The sequence below is a fragment of the Podarcis liolepis genome (assembly GCF_965112155.1).
Source record: "Podarcis liolepis genome assembly, chromosome: 6".
In the NCBI taxonomy this organism is placed as follows: domain Eukaryota; kingdom Metazoa; phylum Chordata; class Lepidosauria; order Squamata; family Lacertidae; genus Podarcis; species Podarcis liolepis.
In genome coordinates, this window is record NC_139559.1 from 58,975,574 (window position 1) to 58,989,817 (window position 14,244).

Sequence of the window (14,244 nt, forward strand, 5' to 3'; positions counted from 1 at the left end):
ACAACTACACACTTCTGTTCCCTAACCTCATGTAAAGAGCCAAATAAATGATAATAATAATAATTTTATTATTTATATGCCTCCCATCTGACTGGGTTGCCACAGCCACTTCTACTTCCATCACAGAAGAGGCACTGTCTTTCCACATTATATTGAACCATTCACAAAAAATAATCACTGTGTGGTACAACTCCACAGGACAAGCCCTATGTGAGATCAGCTCCCTAGTTTTTGCCCAGTTGCAACCACACCACCAACAACGTACTTCCACATGGATTGTAGAGATCTCAGAGGCCCTGCTGTAAGTGTGCACAGAGGAAAAATTAATTTTCTGCAGAGTTGCATTGGGTCCTGTTTCAACATGTGACTCAAATGTTGACAGGCTTTCAACATCTGGTTAGTTTTGCTTCAGTGTGGCTTGTTCTACTTGCTTATTATATATCGCATTTGAATTGTTTGCTGTTAACGAGATTGATTCATTCAAATTGTATTTTAGGACTGTATCTATGTTTACTCCATTGTGAGCCTCTGAGCATTACTGTAGAAGAGCAGGATGCAAATGATAAAGTCAACCCCTCTTACAACAGTGTGCCTAAAATTTCACCAGCTATATGAAGAGCCACTCAATAAGATAGTTTGCCACCTGCAGCTGTGCCACACAGACAAGAAGTCTTTATAGAAAACAACCTTTCTGTGGAGTAGTTTGAAGCATAAGAACGGCTGGCATACAAACAATTTCCAAATATGAGGTGGGTCCATACAAATAAGATTATATAGTATGAAGTTGTTGTTGTGTTGTTGTTGTTTTTTTAAGAAAACTTCTTGCACAAACTTTCTATTTGAAGGGAAAAGAAAGCTACCGGTATTATTTTCCAGCGAGACAGAGAAGGCAAGCAGCATGACACTGTGGTTATAGAAAGGTGCTGAGGTTGGGACTGCTCTAACACTGGAGGGAACGGGGAGGGGAAAGGGAAGGCAGACAGCCAGCGGATGCCAAATCTCATCATCTTCTTGCCACCTCCAGCAAGCGCTGCGCTGCTCCTCAATACATGTAGAAGTGATGACACACAAACATTGTGATTCACGATACATTGCCAGGTCAAATATTATGAAATCGCTATCACAATGTGGCCTTCGAACTATTTTTGGATGGTGTACCAATTCATTGCCCATCCCTACCCCATGATGCTTAACCATCTTCTACATGAAGCCACTAGTAGGTTTGGGCTGCAGTACCATCAGTGTGCCGACAAGACTCAGCTCTATCTATCCTTTCCTTTCTATCCTCAGATCCCAGGGAACCTGCTGCAATCCTAAACAGGTGCCTAGAAGCATTTTCAGGATGGATGCTATCAAGCAAGCTGATGTTGAATCCAAGTTGTGGGTGGAGAGATTCCCAGCTCTGGAAAGACCAAGTATGCAGTCAGGAGCACAGTGGGTTCAGCACTGAAGAAGAGTGCTTTCTACTAGCTTTGGCTGCTTCATCAAATGCACCCCTATCTGGACAGGGCTGACCTTGCCACAGTGATCCATGCTCTGGTTCTGTCAATACTGTAATTTGATCTATGGGAGACTGCCTTTAAAATGGTTCAGAAACTTCAGCTGGTCAAAGTCCTATTGAGGGTGAGGCAGTCACATCTGTGACACCTTTACCATTTCAACTGTGCTGGTTACTGGTGTGGTTCCAAGCCCAATTTAAAGTGTTGCTTTTTATATTTAAAGCCCTGGCTGTTTTGGACCCATTTATTAGACCACCTGCCCTCAAAACATTCTGTATGTGCTTTAATATCTGCTTTGGAGGCTTACCTGGTGTGTCCACCCACTTAAGTTGGTAAGAGTTGTGGTCATAAAGGAGAGATGCTTCTCTGCTGCAGGCCCATAATTATGGCATTCCTTTCCTTTGGACCTGCATCAAACTTATACATTGCACAATTTTTGAAAGGCCCTGAAGACGCCGCCTGCAAATTGGCCTTCCAGCCAAGATGTTTTAATAGCTGGGTGATTGCCTGATAGTTGTTGTTTTCTGACTCTGTGGCTACATTTTCTTATGTGGAGTGTTGCCAAGTTGTAGTTTTAAGTTCTGAAATTTTGTATTATTGTTCTTTTCTCTTTCTATTGTTTTTATTGTGAGCCACTTTGGATAAGCATCTGGTCAGCAAAGTGGCCTAAACATATTTAAAAGTTAATAAACAAACAAACAAATGTAATCAGAGCAGTATTATTTCTTTGAACTGTGGCTACATAATTTATTTAACTTTTTTCTATAGCAGTTTCAATTATTACTTGAAAGGGTATATGTTTTGCTATGTTGGCTGCTGGAGTATTGTTGTTTTATTATCCCCTTATAAATATATTGGAATATTTGTGCTGTAAGGGTTTATTGATTTAATGGTTATAAATCCTGTATTACTTATTAATTGAAGTGCATGTGGGACAGCCTTCTTATATGTTTAGTAGAAATTTATTGATAATTATTGTAGAATTTTTATTGTTAGATATTTTTTCATGTGGTTTGACCGCTCGTGGCTGAAAAGTGTGAGAAACGTACTTGTGCTCTTCATATTCCTTAGTCCATTTGAGTAAAGCCAGCACTTTCAAATGCACATATTTAAAATCTTCATGAAAGAGTTGAAGATTCTCTTCTCTTAGTTTGCTGGTAAAATCTTTGCTGGGCTATATTTTTAGATTGGCATATACTGTGCAAAAATAGACAACTATCATGAGATCTGTCTTCCTACAGAAAAAAAGATGAGAGGGCAATTCTAGAACCACTTACAAAATTATAATCCCATTCATTTCTGAGGGACTGCAGCAGAATACTGTGAAGTGGCACTTGGATCGCTCTTGAGGTATTACTGCCAGCATTACTATATGAATGACCGTCTGAGACAAAACAAAGGAAACACAGATTTAAGCAATAAAAGATTTCTTCATACCCAGCAAATAGCAAAATTGAAAAATCAATAGCAATTTGGCAACATTTGTGCATGTGAAGACTGATCAGGTTTAAACAATCCTGCACAGTCAGGATTACTCTTCTGTCTGTGAGAAGGAACTGCATAGGACCTTCAGAAATAAACTCAGCAAATGCCATGCCTTCCTCAGTAGATATGTGACTGCTATTTCTTGCCTCTATAATTCCCCTTCACACCACTATGAAACAAGAGAGTGATTACTCTCAAGTCATAACGGATCTCGAAGAGACACTGCCACTCAGAGCAGACAGCATTGGCCTACATGGAACCATGATCACACCTGCACACGTTAGTGTCATAGGTTGATGTGATTATCCACAAACCAAATTCCTTTTCATTTATCACTTTTTTCTCTACAAACTACACATAGTGGAGTTCCTTTAGTCCAACATAAATTAGGCAAATGATACCCTTCTTAAATAAATTTATGAAATAGCAGCAAAAGTTAAAGAGTTCCTGATGTGGAACGCCTTCAATTCACCAAACTTGAACTTTTCACACAAGACCTCCCTGGAAGATCTTCCCCAAGATAGTAGACAAAGCATTTTGCTTCTCCAATCTATTGTTTTTGAGCCATCTGGCAACACAAAAACATGAAACTGAGAAGTCACATAGGTATTCCTATACTCATTATTTTTATCATAATTTAAAACAAAAGGTTTTGATCTATGAAAACTTTGATAACTTTGCCACTCCACTGCAAAAGCAAAAGCCATTCAGTCTTACACAGCCAAGACAAAGGAAGAGCAACTTTTTATTTTATTTTACCAGAAGCACACCAAGTCTGGAGAGCAAAAGCACAGAGGCAGGGATTGTTGGTTGCTTCATTTTAAAACTCCCTGTCCCTGGAGTGCATCCTGTTCTAGTCCAACACCCCTTCCAAAAGTACTCATATAGAACAATCCTAAACACTGCTTTTCACTCCAGCCAGCACAGAAGATGGGGTGTGAGGTTTCTTCTTCTTTTTGCTGTGCCAGCTCCAGGGCACCTGTGCAATGGATCCAAAGACAATGGTGCCAAACCATTGCCACACCCTGTTTCAAGTCTTTTACACAGGCTACTTTTACACAGTAGCTTCCTAGTCCCTGGATGCAACAGGGGACTCTGACCCAGCAGCACAGGCCAACAGAACCCAGCAGATGGTCCTTTCTGTCTTATCCTATGCCCTCCAGTGGGACGGATAAGGGATTAGGATTTCCCTGCAATGCTTTGTTGTTTGGGGGTTGCCTTTAATAGGTTACACATGTATGTGGCAATGTTAAACAGTCGCAGAAAAAGAAATAACACTATTTTTATTTAACCTGTTATTATCTATTTATCTTCAGCACTAGGGAAAAAGCAATATATTTAGTTTTGTATCTGGTTTGTGTGTATGTTAACATGCATAATAAACATGTTAACGTGCATAATAAAGTAACCTTTTATTTTCCAGGAACATATATGAACTTAGAAGCAGAGGTTTTCGTGAGAAGCAGCCTTCATCCTAATTGACCCTGGCTTTTTTCACTTAGTTCTACATGCTGATAGCTATGGCTTGCAAATGCATTCAAGCCTGCTTACTGCCTCAACAAAGTCTGCTTATGTTGTGGCGCTTTCTCTTGATGCCCTACAGCTTCTATCTCAAGATGATAATCTCCACTTTTGGTGTCACTTCATCATATGGGGCCACCGGTCAAAGGGCACCCACTGGATCTTTCACCAGCTGAGATAAAAAGAAAAATCAATTTCAATCATCATAAGATGAAGCCACTGGTATGTGCACTCACAGAAGACAGATCCCACTGAGAAGCATGAGAGCCAATGTCCTCCTCCCTTGCTGTCCTGAAATGGTCTTAAATCATCGCACAAGCGCACAGAAACGCAGGCCACAGATACCGCCCTTTCTCAGCATTATAAGCAATCCACCCTGAGCTCAAGCAATATAGGAAAACATGCAGAAAGGCATCCACATTCATTTTCCTTCTAAGTGTAAGGAACACATTGCATGTAATTAAACAAACTGGGAAGTGTGTGAGAATTAGGCCGGGGGCGGGGGTTATATTCAGTTTGCCTTCAAAAATCTATAGATATCCCAGTTAGCTACATTTAAAATATTAATAGAGGAGAAATATTTGTTTCCAGCACAATTCATAGAATCATAGAGTTGCAAAGGATCCTGAGAGTCATCTAGTCCTGCAATAATAATAATAATAATAATAATAATAATAATAATAATAATAATAATTTATTTATACCCTGCCCATCTGGCTGGGTTTCCCCAGCACTCTGGGTGGCTTTCAACAGAATATTAAAATACAATAGTCTATTAAACATTGAAAGCTTCCCTAAACATGGCTGCCTTCAGATGTCTTCTAAAAGTCTGGCAGTTGTTTTTCAGGAATCTCAAGCATGAATCTCAAGCAAAGCATCTATGTCAGAGGACCATCCAATGAAGAAGTCCACCACCTCCCGAGGGAGTCCATTCCACTGCCCTACTGTATGCAAATCTACTCAGAGGTTAAGCCCCATGGAGTTCAAAGAGGCTTATTCCCAGGTAAGTATAGTAGAATTGCAGCCTCAATTTAAAACATTTCTCCAAAACTACTGTATATATTAAAGGCAGGTGTTAAAATATCATATACTGCAGGTAGAAGTCCAAGATATTGATCAAAACATTTAGCAATAACTTCCTGTTATTATTTTTCTTTAAATAAACACAGCAGCAAGGAGCAGATTGATATTGGGGGAGGGGAGTTAAAAAAAGATTTGATATATTCTCTGCAGTTTCCACAGTTCTGCATCCAGCTATAGAAACATACTGTGCAACAGCTTGAGAGATGAGCTTCATCAACAATAAGTAATTTTTATTCTGTTTGAATGGCCGAAAACAATGAAGGTGATTAAGTACTGCAGATATAGAGTCAGAATTTAGGAAACTGGCAAAATAATTATAGTAATAGAAATAGTTCCCTGTGAAATAAAGATTTAGTTTGGGAACTATTTTGTGTGAAAGAAACTGTTTGCTAATTTTTACTGATAGGTCAGGAAATGATAAACACTCTAACAGGCTTTTGGAGTTTGTTGTGTAAGTTTACTATTAATCTTCCTTTCTTCTCTCCCTGAAATCTTTTCCATTCAGCCAGCCACTGACATGACTAACACATGTTGTCCCTGAACACATGACCTTCATTTTTGCAAGGCACAGTCCATGAGTTTGGAGTCTACTCATGGAGGTCTCTGCGCAAAAGTTACAATCAATACTTGGATATCAGAGAGAGGACTGGCAGGTGTGATCCAAATCCCTTGTCACTCACATACATTTCTGCACTTTGACACTCTGCATGGGGCTACAATGTACGCTGCAGTTATTTCAGAAATATTCATTCCCTTCAATGTGAAGACTGCCTCAAAGAGTGGTCTATTCTTAAAACAGAAATATAATAACCTTTACAGCCCCTCTCTCTTTAATGAAGCTATATGTCAATCCGTCAAAAATACACCACTGGTGGTCAGCACCTGGGTTGGGGAAGCTCTAGCCCACAGGTTTATCTTGGCCTGTTAGGGGGTCCAGTTTGGCTCACATGATCATTTCCCACAAAACAATGTCCGCCTGTCAATCAGCTGATATCCTTGGTTGGCATCAGCTGATAGGGGTGGGGTTCAGTCCTGCTGGGTGGTGTTTTGCCAAAACACTCCCTGAAGGGAACATGCTGGCAAAGCAGACCACTGCAGACCAGGACTGAACTCTCCACCTATCAGTTGATCATGAGTACGGAATGCTCATCATCACAGAACTGTAGAGTTGGAAGGGGGGTCATCTAGGGGTCATCTAGTACAACCCCCTGAAATGCACAAATCTTGTAATGCAGGAATCTTTTGCCCAGCGTGGGGTTCAAACCTTTGACCCCTGAGATGAAGAGCCTCATGCTCTACTTACTGAGCTATCAGGAAACACGCTGGCATAGCAGACCCATCTCCTTCCCCCCACGGACTAATTTTGACAAGTGAATGCCACTACACACCTATCAGTCACCTGCTGTTACGTTTTAATCACAGTGAATTATTTTCCACAGCCACTACTGTATCAGAAACGAAGGGGGATGTTGAAATACACTCAGTTGTTTTTCCTATGGACCATCAATCGCCTCCAAGTTTTAGCCATGAGAGCAAGGTGTAAGTGGCAAAGTTAAGACTATAGGGGTGGCCTGCTTCTTTCCCAAGCAAAGTTTTCTCTAATAAACAATTAAAAACAGTAGTGCTCTCTCTCTCTCTCTCTCTCTCTCTCTCTCTCTCTCTCTCTAACACACACACACACACACACACACACACACCCTCCTTCCTTCACAGAGAAAGACAGTGTGGCAAGACAAACTTTTTTCCAGTTGTTGTTTTTTTATAACTAAGGTAAAATCACTAGCTCAATAGCCCCTGGAAGCATCTGTCTGAACTTCTTCAGGCTTCTTACTCAGGAGTACTTCCTTTATGTCCCAATTTTCAAAATGATTTCCTCTAGAAAACTAGGGGTGGTCATGGGATTTCTTTTTCCCCACCCCAAAATGGCCAAGTCTGCTCTTGTAGGAGAACTGCTGCACTCATCTTTCCTAAATTTGGCAGGCTTCATCACCTCACAAATGACAAACCTGCCTGCAAGTTGCGTTCAACTGTGGCAATATATTAAACAATTAAATTTTATATTTATTTATTTTTTAAAAAAATTAAGATTCCCTGCATGAAAAAGCCAGAATGTATCTACCTGTAATTTTGTAGACTTAGTACACACTGGAGGGGCTCCTCTGTCTGCAAATGTCACCCACTTATGTGAAAAGAGTTATCACCCATTTTAGATTTCCCATTATAATCAATGGAGCAAAGCAGACTTTGGATTTAAAAGATCAGATTGGCCTCAAATAACGAATTGAACCTGAGACACAGTAGATCCAAAAAGAGAGTGGGCTGCTTCCAAACTCTACAGATACAGTACTTGGAGAATCTTGTGATAGCAGAACACCTCTGTCAACAACAACAGCAACAACAAATCTCTATTTGTATCCCGCTCTCCGTGGCCAAAGCTGGGCTCAGAGTGGCTTACAACAAATACCATCATATTTACACGCAAATGCTGCTACAGTGTTGAAATGTTTTTCATAAAATCATACCCGACACAATTTCCATCAACAAAATCATCTGGAGTTGTTTCAAAGCCTGCTGAGAAACTAGGATTCCCAGACTACATCCAGATAAGGGGCCTAGTTCCTCCACAGCCACCATTGTGAAGGGATGCCTTTTTACACATGAGAAGGTCTAAGAGTCTATTCCCCACCCCCACCTTCAAGCTCTTTGCCTATACAGAGACATCTAGAGGTCTGCACAGATAAACTCTCAAATACCCTCAGTGATGATATTTGTACCTTTGCGTTTCATTAGATGTGTTCCGAACAAGTGAAAGTTTTAAATGGGGCGAAGCATGCTCTGTCATCTCCTCAGTAAGCGTTCTTTCCACCCAATAATTACTCTGGTAACACGAGGATGCATACAACATGTACATCTCTACAATGACTATGAAGCTTGTGTCCTAAAGTAGCAGACATCCTTCTCTGACTTGCTACATTGTATCTCTGGTTATAACAGTTTTTTGTGTTCCTTTCACAAGGGAGGGGGAAGAAGCTGAACTCCTAATATATCATATAAAAGAAGAACCCCGACAAACACACGAATGAGTAGTGCTTTTAAAAATATGAGACTCTAATAATACACCTTTTTTAAATGGACAGTAGAGAGCAGTACAATGATGTTCAGGAGATGCATTATGAAAATGACAGATTGCAAACCAAAGATCATCCCTAAGTATATATCGGTTTAGGCTCAGAGCTGAGCAGAGTTGCAAACAATAAAGGCTTTGTGTTTTTTCCCCCTGATTTGGACTTAGAATTCCTTCTGCGTACTATTGAAATCAGAAAAATTGCTTGACTATCTGATGTGCAATTACCTTATGAACAGCCCCAGGGAACTACCAAAGCATCTGCAACATTGCTGTGCATAATAGTAAACACAGAAGAAGAAACATATTTTTGTGGGCTGTCACAATAACATGACATTGTGTATAGCTATAATGGAACGATGGGAACTATTACTCAGTCACAAAACAAACTCCATTTCCATCACACATGCAGCTTTCCACCAGGAACGCTGTATCCTGGTTGCTATTATTTTTTAAGCACACAATCATATATTCTCCCCCCACCTCTCTCCTGTGCTTTTTATTGGGGAGCAGAAGTAATTATAAGGACAAGGCTGATCTTCATAGGGGTTTATAAGCAAGAGCACAGGAAAAAGAAGCCTGTCTTATAAAAGAATGCAAACTGTCTAATAAAGAATGCATGTCAGAAAGCTGGAAGGAAGCTTTTCCACTGTTGGGTTTAAAGAGATGAGCAGCGAAACTTCCTTCTTTTATGTATCAGGAGGGAGTATGGAGAACGCAAGACAAGTTGGAGATGAGTGCGGGATGAATGCCGCTGTCAATGCCTGGAGAATCTGTGCCTTGTAACGAAGTGGGAAAATAATGAGGAGCTTGAAGCATTTTCCTCACCAGAGCAATTACAGGGGACCCTTCCCCCCACCCCCATCATGCCTACACGGAGGAGCCAGCAGTCCAAGGAGGCAGAAATAGAGCATCCACCGCCTCCTCTCTCTCCACAACTCCCAGTTGCTACCTCCTGACAGACAAGGGCGGCGGGGGGGGGGGGACTATTATTCCTGCACGGTTCTTTGCCAATTTGTAGGATGGGTGCCCTGCAGAAAACTTGCTTCTCCACTCCGCAGGGCTGCACGTGGGGGCCACCCGCCGCCTTGAGGCAAAGCAGGAATAGGAAAGGGGAGGCACCTTTCGCGTTTGAGAGGAGGTGAGGAACCCACCAGCATTCAGCGAATGGAGCAAACCCAAATTCCATATCATTGGGGGCGGGGGGGGGGAGAGAGAAGAGGTTCCTTCGCTCTAACATTGCCTCCCCGCGCGCGCACCATGGAGCCCCCACGCGCGCACGTGTCCCACTTTGTTTTCATCTGGAAAGAGGACGGCACCTGTTCTCGGGACGCACGGAGCCCGGCTGGGGAGAGAACACGCGCTCCGCGGAAGCTGCGCGCGGAAGGGGGAGCGGGGCTCTCGACTTCGACGAGGCGCCCCCTGAGGCGCGCGCAAGGGAAGCCCGGGCGCCTCCGAGGGCGCTGCTCCCCACGCCAAGGCGCACGCGCAGCCTTCGCCCCCGGCTGCCCCACCCCCTTTGGCGCCCGCCGCCTCGCACCCGACTCACCTCGCCGGGCCGAGCCCTCCCGCCCGCGCATGGTCGGAGACTGAGGCGGCTGCTGCCCGCCGCCCGTCCGCTCGCTTGCCGCTCGCCTCTCTCTTTCTCTCCCGCGCTCTCCGTCCCCAGCTCAGCCCGCGCGCGGCTCCGCCAGCTCCTCCATCCCCCTCCGCTGCTCGCTGGGTGCATCCGCCCCCTGCCGCCTTTGCCCTCTCAGGCCCCCGACGACGCGGTTAAGCTGAGGCCAGCCGGAGAGAGCGAGCGAGGGAGGGGGAGGCCAAGGAGGAGAGGAAGGGTCGCTGGCTGCCGCCGCCGCCGTCGCTGCTGCTGCTGCTGTTAACGCCGCCTCCTCCCCCTCGGAGAGACGCGAGGGAGACGCGGAGTGGGGGGTGGGGAGAGGATTTAGCGCCTGGATGATGATGGTGATGATGATGAGGAGGATGCTTTCTGAAGCGGCGTGAGGGTGTCCTCGGCGTGTAAGAAAAACAAGATGTGGGCGGGGAGAGAGAAAGCCACGCTGGGTTCTCCTCACGCGACTCGCGGGCTCCCTGGTCCAGGGAAGGAGGCATGCCTGGCACGGCGAGAAACGAGGCTCCCCTCACGCGCCCCTCTTTTCGCTCCACGCCCCTCCATCTCCACGCGCCAGCCGGGAGACTTCGCGCGCTCGGGGAGGAAAGCACCTATCGAAGTGGGAGAGAAATTTTGCGAGGACGAGGCTCTCCCGTTACCATGTTACCCCCCCCCCACGCGCGCACTTTCCCATAGGAACAGGGCGCGAGGGGTGAAAGAAAGAAAGGGGGGGGGGTCCTGAGGAAAGCCTGGAGACCCAATTCAGACTTTTCGCCAATATACCCGGGCATCTGCTTACAGCCAAATACTGTCACATCCCTCCTCACGAACGTTTGCACTTCTGTATCTTTTTTCTTTTTTTAACTGATTGCAGGAGGAGAGCTGTTATAATTACACCGGGGGGGACACCCCCACTTTAATTTGCCAATTTCATTAAATGATGGTGTTCAAGAGAGATGCGGGGAAATTATATATAGTTACAGGCATTCTGCGCCTCAGAAAGAACCAGCCGTGTACTGTAAATCCAGAGTTTCCTTGCAATTGGATTATTCAAATGCACGCATACACGCAGGGAGAGCGCGTGCCTGCAACTAACTGCTTCCTCTCTCGCAAAGGCTCGCTCTGACAGGGTCTGGAATAGAAACCTCCCTCAAGAAATCTGGTTGGACCCTGAAGTTCTGGCATCCCGTTTTAGGGCACCAAGTCCCCAACCAGAGATACACAGGGTTGTTGTTTTTTCACACTTCGTTCCATCCATTTCATGCCCCTGCACCTTTTGCATGCTCCTTAATAGCATGTCAGCTATTTTTCATTAATAAGTCATTGTGAGGAAGGATAAATCTCGAGTGGAATGGTGCACTGTCTAAAACCTACGGAAAACAGGTCGTTTCTTTGGAAGTGAGTTTTTTTTGCTCCTGCTCATGTTCAGGTCCCTGGCTTCTCTCTCTCTCTCTCTCTCTCTCTCTCTCTCTCTCTTCCCTCCTTCCCTAGAAAACACCATCATAATAACAAATAATGTGATGGGGCGGTTGCTGGTGTGCCCCCCCTTCTTCCTCGTGGCTTCTCTCAGTCACCCATGAAAATTTAATGAGGCATTTAGGGCTGCTACCTCCAGAGTCAATGAGCTGAGCATATGTAGTCTAATGCACTTGCTGCTGAGGCAATAGGTCTACTGCAAGCAGCTCAGGAGTCATCCAGACGCTATCTTCTCGACACAAAATTCACGAACCATTAAACCTACTCTGTGATAGCAGCTTCTCTCCACAAATATCACCCTGTCCGTAATAGAGACGGAGGCATTCCACACAGCTTCCTGATGAAAGAGCCTGTATTAAAACCAAAGAAAGCATAGTTGTAGAAGAAGAGGCTGTTTCACAGAGAAGCTTGCCTCTGGAGATGTTATGGGAAGTTTGTTTATTGGACTTCTTCACGTGCTGTTCTTCTTCCTTGCAAGAGGCAGGTTAGGGTGCAGTCCAAAGTAAATCTCTGATGCACTGCACTGGGAATCTTCCCCTTGAGTGAACGCTAGCAGAGCTCCTCATTCTGCCTGCTAAAGTGTGGGAAGCCAGATTTACTATCCGTGGACTTCCTGGTAGTGGCAGTCTGTGAATGTCCCACCCACTCATGAGGCAGACAGTGGCTGAGTTAGCCCCACTGACATCATCTGATGGTACCAGGCCTGATTTGAGCCCAGTCTCTACATCAGCTCCAGGCTAGTAGGTTTCTGTCTGCCCCATCTCCTGCCTTCCACCCCAGCAAGTATGAGCAACTGTGGCTCCACCATTTCTTCACATCCCAGATGCCGCTACCTGGCTGGGATACAAATTGCTCTGCCGTCCGGGAAAGAATGACATAGCCTAAGCACCAAGTGAGTTTCATGGCTCTAACCACTACCATCCCTCCCTGATCTAGCCATTGTGATTCATGTGATGGTCACCTCCAGGCTTGATTATTGTAACTCGCTCTATGCAGGGCTGCCCATGAAGCTGACCCATAAAATCCAGCAGGTGCAGAATGCTGTGGCGAGACTACTTACAGGGTCCTCACTGCAGGACCGCATCCATCCAGTGCTACACCAGCTGCGCTGGCTCCCGGTGGAGTACAGGGTCAGGTTTAACGTGCTGGTTTTAACCTTTAAAGCCATATACGACCTGGAACCCTTGTGCTTACGGGACCGCCTCTCCTGGTACACCCTGCAGAGGATCTTATGGTCCGCAAACAATAACATCTTGGAGTTTCTCAGCCTCAAGGAGGTTAGACTGGCCTTTTCGGCCCTGGCCCCAGTCTGGTGGAACGCTCTGTCACAAGAGACCAGGGCCCTGAGGGACTTGACATCTTTCTGCAGGGCCTGCAAGACTGAACTGTTCCACCAGGCCTTTGGTCAGGGCCCAGTCTGACCCCCCTCCTCTTACAAGACCCTGCATATAAGTGGCCTCTCTAACTCTTCTCACTGGCTCATACAAATAGTCGAGCCTGGTGAGTACTTAGGGTTTCCAATCCCTATAGTTATAATTTGTGGGTAGCCATCTGATCTTAACTTTGATTTTAATCCGATTTTAAGCTGTATTTCAGTCGATTGCTGAACTTTATGTTTTAGTGTATTATATATTTTGATGTTAGCCACCCTGAGCCTGGCTCTGGCCGGGAGGGGGCCAGATAACAATAACAATAACAATAATAAATTATTAATCATCATCATCACAATAGCTTTTTCTTAAGCCTATTCATTTTAATTGGATTGTGTTGGGTTGTGAGCATGAACTGTGAGCCTTAAGTTTTAACGAAGGTTTTGAACAGCCTTCCAAGTTTGCACCCCAAGTTATGTCTTCTGCATAGGTAACAGCCTCATGCAATCCTGTGGATACACAATGAAGATTTATGAAATTTATAAAATTCAAATTTATGAAAGGGTTTTAAAAAAACCACACAAAACTTTGAATGAGAAGTGTCAATTTGATATTCAGTGCTGGAATTTATTGATTCAAGTCACACTTCTAAAATATTTTTAAAAAAGTATAAAAGAGCAAAATTGCTCACAAGGCTTCAATATGAATGCAAATGAATATGCTGTAATTATACTGTGCAATTTTCTATTAAAAAAGTAAAAAAATTGAACAGACCTGAAAAGTAATTTGAATTGCAATTCTTCATTGTACCCTTTCATTATGCAAGAGTTACCATAAGCAATCTGTTCCAATTTAATGCAAAATATTTTTAGTTCATAACTTTACGTTGAAGGTAATTGAATGAGGACATTTATATGCTCATGGATCTTTCTCTAGCAAGTAGAATAAAGGCACTACTCTTGTGCAAACCCTATGAATCTGACAGTGCAATATATGAATGTCTATTCAGAAGCCTGTCATATTTCATCCAAATGATGTACTTTCAAGTAAACTGAACAGCCACAGTGTACCTTTGGT

General features: G+C 44.0%; 1 protein-coding gene across 11 annotated transcripts in view; it reads right to left on the reverse strand.

Annotated features, from left to right (window-relative positions):
* The window catches only part of DAB1 (DAB adaptor protein 1), a 573,658-nt gene that overhangs the window by 188,095 nt on the left and 371,319 nt on the right, over window positions 1-14,244 (reverse strand). For 2 of the 11 annotated variants that reach the window (XM_083510317.1, XM_083510315.1), the window contains exon 1: window positions 10,262-10,810. The exons of 6 other annotated variants lie outside the window; for them this stretch is intronic. The gene's annotated coding sequence lies outside the window, so the exon portion shown is untranslated. Of the gene's footprint in view, window positions 1-10,031; window positions 10,210-10,261; window positions 10,811-14,244 lie in introns of those variants that run through there. 3 more of the 11 variants (XM_083510311.1, XM_083510319.1, XM_083510316.1) reach the window with 3 other exon arrangements.